Consider the following 11,789-nt stretch of genomic DNA (forward strand, 5'->3'; position numbering starts at 1 on the left):
CTGGGTGCAGTTAGGTGCTTGGGGTTTTTTTAGTCAATCTAGTGCGCAGATGCACGGTACATTACCAGGCACAGGGATACACTGCAAACTTCAAAAGGCATCTACATATATGATGATAAGGGATGTCGCAGATAACTCTCCCCCACCACCACCGCCACCCTCCACCCTCTGTCTTGCTTTCTCTCTGCCACATCCCCTCTGTCATTCCATCCCTCACTCTCGGTCCAGCCACACATCAGTCCATCTTTCCCTCCTTCTCCTCTTTTATTTGTCTCTCTTCCTCCCTGTCGCTGCCATCCATTTCCTCTCCCCTGACAAGGCTCCTCACAAAGATGGCTATGGCGAGAAGAACGATGGGGCATAAACATAAACAAGTCAAATTGATCACACACAAGATGAGCCTGGCGGTGGGTTTTTTTGAGGGGTTTGTGGTGGTGTTGTCTGGGGGAGTGGGGGGGGGACTTTGGGGGTGGCGGGCAGGAGCAATTAAGCGCCTTTCTCTCTCTTCTTTCTCTCTTTTTTCCGAAGCTCGATCTCTCTTTTCCTGTTGTAGAAGGAGGAGGGCGGGTGGGTTTGGGGTGGGGGTTTAGTTGCAGAACCATCCCAGAGAAAGAGCCACTTCATAAGCAGATGCCTGGCATACGATTGCAGCCGGGGGAGCGTGTGAATTCATTCTCCTCCGCTATAAATACACGCTGTGTCTCTGTATAGGTGCAAGCGCAAAATGTAATTAGGCAGTGAGGCAGAAAAGCAAGCTGCCTTTCTCTATGTTTGCATATTTTGTCCACAAATAATGTACTACAAAGGCAAAGAGAGGAGAAATCTCTCTTGAATATTCATTTACAAAATAACGGTTTGCTGATGAGGCCAAGGCATGTGATAATCAATTAGCTAAATGTTCTACAAAAACCTGGCAAGAAGGAAAAAAGGCAAAAATAATAAATATGCAAACACACAGTGTATGTTGGTGAAACGAAATGACGACTTCAGCAGAAGTCTGAATATCCATACGACATTAGCCTAGATAAAATATCACAAAGAGCAAAAAGGGAGCAGGATATGTATTTCTAATGAGTGTGTTTGTTTCAAGTGCTTGTACGATAACAAAGAGTTTGTTTTACATACAATGTGCCTAAACGCACCTGCTGTTGCCTGTGTAGTGTGCGTGGGATTAGGAATATTACAGGAGAAGATGCAGATAGTGCAGATGGATTAGAGAGCTGCACACACAACGTGTGTGTGTGTGTGATTGTGTGTGTCAGTCTGCGAGGTCAGCCGAGTGTCAGGATGACACCTGGCACGGTGTCGCAAGTCAATTTTGTTCTTTTTTTTTTTTTCTGAGCCATCGAATCAAAATAGCACAAAAATCACTGTGACGGATAAACAGTAAACATGTCAGCCTCGCACTCTGTGGCCCTCGCTGACATGAACGCACCGAGTGAAAAGGATCTCTGTAGGGCTGCAACTCACAATTATTCTCATTATCGATTAACTTGAAACTTATTTTCTCAATTTATAGTTTGTCTATAAAACATCAGGAAACAGTGAAAAATACTCATCACGGTTTCTGACAGCTGAAGGTGACACCTTCAGAAGTCTACTTTTATCTGACCACGAGTCCAAAACCCAGAGATGTTCAGCTTAGAATTATATGAAACAATGAAGGTCGCCGTTCTTTTAACCTCATTTTATTCAGAGAAGTTTCAGGGAGAGCCAGGCTGTCTTTTGCAGGAGCAGCCTGACCACACACACACACAGCTGCAAACATTCACACCTGGAAGCTGCCCCAGTACAACCACAGTCTGACCTGCTGGCCACTGAGCAGCTCTGCTGGAACAGCTGGGGTTAAGGGCCTTGCTCAAGGGCACATGTGGGCACAAGGGCACAGTGGTTGCAATGAGGGGAGGGGCAAGTGCTGCCATTCACTTTTCCCGCCCCGGTTTCATGCCGTCGGTCCTGGAGATCGAGACACAATCTTCCTGTCGCAACTTCACTTCTCAAATTTCACAATTTCTGAAGAGCTGACCCCAGAGAATGTTTGGCCTTTTATTTTGAAATCTGACTTAGATCAGTGATCAAAATAGTTGTGGATTAACTCTCTATTACATGACTCAGCAACTATTTGACGTTCTGTCTCTTGCTAAATTCCACAGGTCTAATTGTACAGCATGTCCAAAGTAATTGAACTGTTCCACAGGCAGTACTGCAGTATTACGCTTCACAGTTGCTACCACTACAACCAATTACAATACATGTAATTAGGCCTTGTGCCTATTAGTAACTGGTAACAAATATTAGTATTAGGTATAAGCAGCTGGTTTTAATAAGGAGAATAAATGTCATCACTAAGACTTCCCTTCCAGACCCTGTGCCCCTGTTGCCATGCAGGGCACGTCGTCCTCTACTGGCCAGAGCATGAATTAGAGCTGACCCTGCCGCCTGCAGCCGGCCTGGCAGGGAACAAAGAGGCAGTGCTGTGCCAAAGAGGCGTATCACTCTCTCTCTCTTCTCTAGAGGGGAGGATAAAGGGGAGTGAGGAAGAGGAGGGACGGTTTCTGGGCGGGTGGGGGGGTTTGTGGGGTAGGGTTAAGGGGGCTCTGCCATACTTGAGCAATGCAGCTGTGCTCTGTGGTCGACTCCCACCCGAACGGCAAACTGTTTCAGTGTGTGTGTGTGTGTGTGTGTGTGTGTGTGTGCGTGCGTGTGCGTGTGTGTGTGTGGGCGGGGTAAGGAGGGGTGAGGAGGAAGGGTGGATGGTGGTTGTTGGCACAGAGGGGTGGGCTGGTAAGACATCTGTCATCCTATCATCAATGCTGTCACATCATAGAACAAATGGGCTGTGGGATTTTTACCGCCCAAAAACAAGGGATGGCAAAAGGTGTCACTTGGCATGTTATCTATTACTGCTCTTTGTGCCTTTTTCCAATGAGCGTCGGCCACTGTGCCTCACCTCATCAAAGGGTGAGGGAAACGGATGGAAAAACGGCGGCTAAGTGCGAGCGCAAACGCAAATCTGACGAATCAAAATAAAAAAATCAAAATCAACTCAGCATCCTGAGGCCGTTCTGCATGTGAATGTCCTTGGCTGAGGCCCAAAGCCGCGTTTAGGGGTCTGGAACCGTCACTTCTGAGCGAGGACGAAGAGTGAGAGAAGGGAGAGTGGCATATTTAATTTCCCATCTGTACCCCACCATCACGCCACCACCCCCTTTTGTTTTTTCCTTTTTGTTTTTTTTTTTTTTTTTTGAAGCAGGCTGCTGCACCAAGGCAAGGTCTTCCATAATGACACCTTGACTGTGAAGAACTTCATCCACTCCACTGCACTATCTGGCGCCTGTGTGACAAGACGGCTGGCTTTGTTGCCAGGAGAATGGAAGAGAGCTTTGAACTGCAGACTGACAGCGTGGGGGAAGCCGTTCCAGGCGTAAATGCAAATTATTGTTACTTACACATTTAACCCAGCACCTACAACCCCCCCCCCCCCCGCCCCCACCTCCCTCCCATTCCCTGTTTACTGGCTTGCACTGGGCTCTGGATTGTAGGTAGTGGTAGTGGCAGTGGTGGTGGATCGGGTGAGGGGGGGGGGGGGGGGGACAATTCTGACATCATGTTGCCCTCTTTTGGCAGGTGTTTGCAACTGCAGCTCACTGCCGTCTGACTTTAAAGGCAGCAGCTCAGTCTGTCTACGCAACAGCAAAGAGGTGATGAGACGCAGACAGCCGATAATCAAGTGGAGGTGAATAAAAAGATGAATGGAACAAGCTGAAAAACTACGCGTGTTACAAAACTCACTTCAAGATGAGTTTGATGGTAAAGAATTTACCCTCTCAGGGCTGACATCAGGCCAGGCCAAAAAAAAAAAAAAAAATGTAATGCATGAATTTCAAGCGACTGCAAAGTACAACAAAATGCAGTTTGTTTTCTCCTCATGATTACCATTACTTTGCCCCCGTTTATTCGTCTTCTTCCTCTGGCACACACCTTTACCACACATTTATGATTGTCACCATGACGACAAACAAACAGCCTCTCAACCCTAAAAGAGTATTTATTTAAACCCAACCCATGATATTTCCCTAAACCTATATCCACATTGTTTCTGTACCTAAAAATATCCAAACATCAAAAAAAGGTTTCGTTTTTTTTATTTTTCTGTGATTTTTAACAGTTTACCTGTGGCACGTCTCCTGTCGGCATGGAGACAGTAATTCAGGAAACAGTCCTATGGGTTGTGTCAGAGTGGAGGGAAAAACAGCTTATGTGGTTGTTTAGGTTGAATGACTTTGTGAAAAGGCGAGACGTGATTTCTACACGTGTGTATACACATGTAAGGAGGAACCAGCTTTATACTGTGAATCAGAGTCAGTCAGTTGGTACATCCATGCACATACAGTGATGGCATCTCAGCAGTGACATACAGAGTACACTCAAGTGGAAGATAACCACTAACGTAATATATGATTTAATAAAGATTTAAAAAAAAAAAAAAAGTTAAATGCAGAGGTCCTTTGGAATTTACTGTGTTGTTTTATTTTTTTGTGTATTTGCAATAAACCTAAAGGTCAGCACCTGGACTAAGCAGCATCAGAGGGCTACGTTATGAGAAACAGGTGAAACCAGATCAGATAATACAGTTTAATCACTGACTGGATTGTAAGTATGTGAATGTGGATTGTGGATTGAGACTTGTTTTTTGCTGCTGATCTTATATTGCCACTCCACACACACACAGAGCTGAGCGCACTGGCAGCGCCTGTCGTCAGGCAGAGCTCCAAGCCATTTCCCCTAGCTGCATCTCGACTGAATCAATAGAGCTCTCGCAGCATATCATTAGACATAAGTATTATAATTACTTGTGTTATTAATTTTGCCTTAATACCAGGGATAATATGATATGTAATTCAACCCTGTTGAGGGAAAGGAAAATTAGATAATCACAAATGCATCTCTTATGAAAATCAATATTGAAATGGATATTCCAATAATGCCAAACCACTGCCCCTCTGTTTTTTCTCATGCATATCAACCAATCATTTTCTGCATTCATCTGGAAAAAAATATATAAATATGTCCGACATATTTCACATGGGCGCCCCTGTCCGAGGCAAAACAATATGGATTTGTGTTGCCTTGCAAACAATTTTAATAAAAAGCTATTGATTGGAGATCGAGCGGTTAGCCTGTGGGCTCGGAGCACCAGACCCCAGTGAGTCCAGATCATTAATGTCCTCAACTGCTGGCTTCACTGATGCAAATTTGTTCAATAAGGGTCTGGCACTCATGCTTCAGGCTTTGATTTTGATACAGCCACGTCAAGCTGTTTGTGGCCGTTTCACAGGCCACAAACCTGAGACACGTTTCGCTTAAAACATGATGGAAGCATATGTTTTTCTTCTTCATGAATATTACAATAAATTCCAATTAAAAACAGCACTAATGCATATGAAAGGGGCTGAAATGATTAATGAATTTCAGCGCACATTACTTCTACTCAGCCTCAGCACTCGTGGCAAACATCAGCTGGAGACTAACCAGGTCTAGTCAGAGGAATGTGCATAGTAATAAGAGATAGAGCCACCACCCACAGCAACCCATGGCTGCTTTCACACACACACAACACAACACACACACACACACACACACACACACACACACACTGTACGGCTTGTCATCAACAGACATCCTCCTGACGGAGGGGAGAAAAAGAAAGTGCGGAACACACTCTCACATCCTCACTGAAATTTGTGCAGCCACAATATCTACATCCAGGCAGAAACACACTAGCATATACTTTCTTGAGCAGGTATCAAAGCCTGGCGCAGCGATACAGTTTTAATTACCAGGTACTTTCCTTGTGCTTATGATTTCAATTTCTCCCCGCAAAGCTGGTAATGATATTCAAAATGCCTGCTGGCAACTCCGACTCCTTATTCTCCTCTGTCTTTCCTTCCCACTAAAATGTGAATACCTGAGTTTATAGGCTTATTTGTCCTCCAGTCACTTTGTAAAATCTTTATTCTGCCGAACATATCTTTTTAAATGTGAGCCTCGCTGGAAGGAATAGCAATAAAGATTTTGGGGAAGGGGGGGAGGAAGGGGGAGAGAGATCAATGCAGAATGTATTAGCCTGCACTACTGAGACCGACTTCAATAATAAAAGAATTGATCCTTTAAAGTGAAGCTTATTTTGGGCATGGTAAAGGAGGATGGTCCATTCCACTACTGCCCAGGCCAGATGGAGAAACACAGCAGGCTACCCCCTCCACAAAGTTCACATTGGATTTCAAACCCATATTAGATTCAGTCACACAATTACTGGGGGATTCTTGTTGGAATGCATGCATTATGGAAGAGCATGTCCAATAACACAGCATATGGCATAACATATTCAATTGGCACTACTTAGGCTTTTTTCAAGTGCTAAGGATGGTGAGAACAAGACAAAAGAAAGATGTGTAAAGAAGTTACACATAAACTTAAATGAGATAGATTTTCTGGATGTTTTGTGGGGTTACCGGAGGACATGTTGATTTACTATTATTTCCTTTATTCAGGCAATTCTGAGAATTAATGGGTGCCACCGAAGATTTTGACGGCTGTCGTGCCATTTAATTTCAACCACTTTTTTCTTTTGAACTTCCTGTTTTCAAAACAGCAGCTGCTAATATTTCCCGGGTTTCCATTAGTCATCGGACGCATCAGATCCCAGCACAGTCCCCATACGCAGCCGTCGGTAGTAAAACGCCAGCAGTAATCAAGCGTTAGAGACGGAGATATAACAAGCGCACTTCACAGTATGCCTAACAAGCACACTTCACACACTAATCAGCTCAAGTGGACATGTATTGCATCCACATCCTTGTGTTTGGTTTCTGCCTCGTGGATATGAGCCCCCGGCTCAGATTAGGAAATTATCTAGATGGTATCAATAGATAAGGTTATCAGCGATTCAGCCAAAGGGATGAGTATGTCGAGATGTAGCGGGGGAGGGATGACTCCTGTGGTGTTTATTGATAAAGTAAAGAGGTGAATGCAAAGTGAGGGTAAGAAGAAGCACACACACCATGCAGCAAACTCCAGTGCTACTTGTATTGATCTTCCTGTAGGCCTCAGAAGACTTATCTTCAGAGATTGAGAAATAAAGTTTCAAACACATCACATACTTGTGTTACTTTATATTCTTTGTTGCATCCAAACATAGTCAATGTCTTCAGTTAAAGTTGCAGTAAATACCAGTTATTTGCAAGTATCAGCATCAAACTGCTGCAGTCTAATGCTAACATTAACACACACACACAGTGACCCCCAGATCCACCTAGTGTCTCTTCTGCGGGGCTGCAGGACAGACACCCGCCTCCCTAAAATCCCATCAACTCATGTCAGACAGTCTGGATTCAAGCCCATCAGTGAGGTCTGTAATCCATAGCTAAGACTTCACACACCACGCTCCCACTTATCTGGAGACACACACAGACGCACAGACAAACACACTTGTAAACACAAAAGTGATAGTTGGAGGCTGCGTCACTCAATTTGTGCTTCAGTCGTGATATAATATATATAAAGGGAGAATCAGCAGTTGTCAAGTCAAAGTGTGTGCTGCCAGGTTTTAAGCATGCTGCATGGTTTAGAGAAAACTCAAGCCAAATACAGTGTGTACACGACTGCACGCATTAGATGTACTTTAAAAAGACTGAATCCTAAAAATAGAAACTTGCTATGTGGGTAAAATGTGCAGCAAAGGCTGAAAAACCAAAGGGAATCTAATTATTTTTTATGTGTTTGATGTGTCAACATTTCAGTTAATAAAATGTAACAGGCAAAGAAAGAAAGAAAGAAAGAAAGAAAGAAAGAAAAAAGAAATGTTGCTGTTTTGTGAACATCTAAGACTTTGAAGGACTGACAGTGCATTTTTTTTGCACAAAAGCCAAATGTCTGTGTCTGCCCATATGTGATTTCTGACAAATGTGCTGACATATTACAGATGTTTTCCCTTAAAAAAAAAAAAGAAAGAAGATGCTCTTTCTATTAAAAACACCAAAGTCTGACTCATAGAAATCCATCTTGAGATCAGTCAGAAGTCATGCAATATATTATTCAGATTAAATATATAAAAAGAAAAATAAAACTAAGTACAAATTTTAAATGGTGCTGAAAAAGGAAAAACCACAAAACAGCAAAGCACTAAAGCTGGGCATGCACACACACTACTGAGTGTTTCCAACACATTTTGCTGTCAAGCCATTCAATCAATCCCCAGTCCAGGCAACAATATGTCCCATTATCATTCAGACACATGCAAAAAGCCATGAGGAAAAAAAAAAAAGAGAGAGAGAGAGAAAGATAAAAAAAAAGGCATGTCGGACGAGGTATCCCTGCTCATGTCTTGCTTCAAAGAGAGAGAGAGAGAGAGAGAGAGAGAGAGAGAGAGAGAGAGAGAGAGAGAGAGAGACACAGGGTGCAGGACCCACACGGTGTAGTTCCAGCCAATTGCATTCCAGAGAAGTGACCATGGCCAGTGATAAACAAAGCACCATAGATCATTCCTCTCTCAAACGGAGCCCAGCGCTGGAGGCAGCGGAAGGGAGAACGGTCAGAGAGAGAGAAAGAGAGAGAGAGAGAGAGAAAGAGAGAGAGAGAGAGAGAGAGAGAGAGACAGGAGACAGACTGAAGACGACAGAGAGCTCACCGCCTATATGCATCTGCCCCTCTGCTATCCTCTGATGCTACATTTTGATGCCCTTTTTGCAACTGGAATGCCATAAAAGCCGGCCGCACTGCACGCCTGCAGATTTACTCTCTGTGACAAGAAGGAGAGAGAGCGAGTCAAAGAGAAAGACACAGAGAGAAAGAGGGACGGAAGAGTGCCGCAGCTGCTTCTTTCTCCCACTGCCTCTGTGCCGATGCATTGTATTCAAAAAAAAAAAAAAAAACAACAACAACAAAATAAATCCTTAAATTGTTCCCATTTCCCTAAGAAAACAAAAAAAGGGCATTCAGCACTTACCCACTCCCAGACACAAGAGTCAGATTCAGTGTTCATTTGAGCCCAGTGTGCCTCACAACAGAAACTCAGATATTCCTCCAAAACAGATGTGCAAAGAGGAGCAGTGAGATTCTCCCTCTTTTGTTTGTGAGTCTGCCTGGCTAGGTTTCTGTATTTGCATCAGCCGGCTTTTTACAGCTTTGAAGCAGGTGGATGACAAAAACATCAATCTCTCCAGGCACACTGTGTGGCATGCATGCTTTGACACACTCCCCTCACCGGCTCTATACAGTATAATCACACATTCCTATTCTCTCTCTCACGGCTCCACGAATGAATATGGGCTCAAAAGGAAACTAAAAGACAAGTGTGCATTGTTGGAATGTGCTTTTGTATTGTAGTAATCATATTTTGATTGGATTAGAATAGGAATTTGCTTCATCTCCAGACTTCCATTTGCCATATGTTGAGGCAATTGCACACCGGTTAAGGGAGGGCAGCAGCTTTTAGATTAAGGTAGCAACGAACAATAACCATGAGCCAGAATCACAAGCCGTATGTCTGATTGTTTTCCCTCTTCAAACCACCTTATAGCATTAATTATGTTGCTGTGCTTACAAAGGTCGTCTGTAGCCCAAACAAGAATTTACAGGTAAGTGTTGTCAAAATGGAGTGGAGCATTTAGCAGCTAAAGGAACTGGTGGAGACCAAAAATGAGATAAAAAAGAAAGTGAATACTGAGCTTAAGTTTATCAGGTGTTCAGAAACAAAGACTACAACCATAATGTTGCTCTGTAACAGCTGGATGTGTAAACAGGCAACTGTTTGCATGTAACTTTTATAAGGTGATAACACAGAAGCAGCATTTTAAGGGCTAAACCAACAGAAAACACACAGTATGGTGACACGTCCAGCAGAAAAGTCACTACAGACAAACTTAGGGATTTAATGTGAAAGTAATGTGAAGTAGTTTTTTTTTTTAATTCAAAATCAACATACTTCACAAAACTATCAGACCAGTAGACCAGCATAGTCCCACACTGGACACACTCCCAGCCTCCTTCACAAATCAGTTCATTTGATTGCATATAAAGACACAAGCCCTGTCCATACACAACATCAACATGCGTCTCTGGTGATCCGATCACAAGTGGACAGTTCCAAGTACATCAGTTCACACCTGGCATTAGAATGCGTCTCCACATACATGTCGAGTGAGCACTTGTCACCAGATCTCACTTCCTCGCTCTATATGTAAACAAACACGTACATTATATCTGTTCGCAAAGACCAAATGTGTTGTTATTCTTAACCGGCAAACGAAATCCCTCAAGATGTTTGATGCACTCGTCATATGTCTTTATGGGCTTTTTAAAATCGTACTTGGCAGCTTACACACTTTGTATGACATGTATTTGTTTAAGAACGAGTACGTACCTTGGCTTACAGTAGCAGATGTGGTCCTACAATGTGACACAGGACTTTTGCGACATTTGTGTTCAAACTCCTTCCTAACACCTAATCCCTGCAACATACTGGTCCTTCATTACCTGTCCCCATGCAGGATGAGACAGTCCTGAATGCTCCGAATGAAAAGTAGTGGTTGTATGCTGCACTTTATCAGAGCTGGGGAGGTTTACCTGCCTTATATTTGGCACCAAAGCCTCAAGGAAGAGTATTTAATGGTTGGTAGCAAATGTAAAGTATATTGGTTTAACTGCTCCACCACTGACAAAGATCAGCAAGCTGCTTCCCTAACCTTCTCAACAGGAAGCATCTGGGACTGTCTCTATACTGCAGTGGATGAGACACTGGGCTACTCATCTCCTAGTTTTGTTCAACAAAATTTTTGTGAACCCATCTTTTATGTTAATTCATGGAATTAAATAATAATAATAATAATTATCCCCATTGCGGGACTATTAAAGGTTTATCTTATCTTATCCTATATAAATATATATTTTGTTGTTTATAAGGAATTATTAACCATGTCTGCCTTCATACCACACACTAAAGAAGTGTATTATTGTCCACATTGTTTTGCTTTTTCCAAAAGCAAGAAAGATAAAGTTGGACAAAAGTGGGAAAGAAATTTAATGAGAGACATGTATAAAATTAAGATGACACCCAAAACACCTCCACATAATGGAGTATTTGTAATTTGCATGAATCTATATCCATTTGTTATAAGGAAAAAAAGGTCTTTCTCCTATTATTATCTCAATTATACTGCAGTTTCATAGCTTTAGGGCACAAGTTAGCTCACTCTGCTTTTACCTGATATCACATTTTATGGTTTTATTTGAGCAGAATGATCTGTGCTGAGGTTATTCATCTTGCTAGCTTTCAGTCACAGAAACTCTTCTTTCAAGAACAACAGCAGCAATAACCTGAGCAGGGGGCAATGAAAGACCAAGAGATTAAAAAAAAACTGTAGGCCTAATAAACTGCAGGAGAGAAAAGGAAGATTTATGGAGTTCTTAGGAACAGACAAGCTGTTTTTACTACTTGCTAATGCAACTTTCAGTTTGAGTAACACAAAATTATTCAACTGCTACATCACATACAGCAAGAGTATTTTTTGAAATTACAAATAATGTCTAAATAGGCCTTGTACTCATTGCAACTAACTGTTAGCAAATTTACAACCACGTGATTCGAAAGTGAACATTATTTACACGCTGACATTTAAACGTCACACGACCGTGCGTCTACTCCGAATTCCGATATTTTCATCAGTCACTGAAGGCAGCGGCATGACGTCGTCGTACGTCTTGACGCAGTTTTCACCCGCGAGTTTGTA

General features: G+C 42.7%; 1 long non-coding RNA gene across 1 annotated transcript in view; it reads right to left on the bottom strand.

Moving 5' to 3' along the window:
• LOC121189695 overlaps positions 1-11,789 on the bottom strand; it is a 50,283-nt gene that overhangs the window by 21,104 nt on the left and 17,390 nt on the right. The gene's annotated exons all lie outside the window — the stretch shown is intronic.

This window comes from Toxotes jaculatrix, chromosome 11, assembly GCF_017976425.1.
Source record: "Toxotes jaculatrix isolate fToxJac2 chromosome 11, fToxJac2.pri, whole genome shotgun sequence".
NCBI classification, from domain to species: Eukaryota; Metazoa; Chordata; class Actinopteri; family Toxotidae; genus Toxotes; species Toxotes jaculatrix.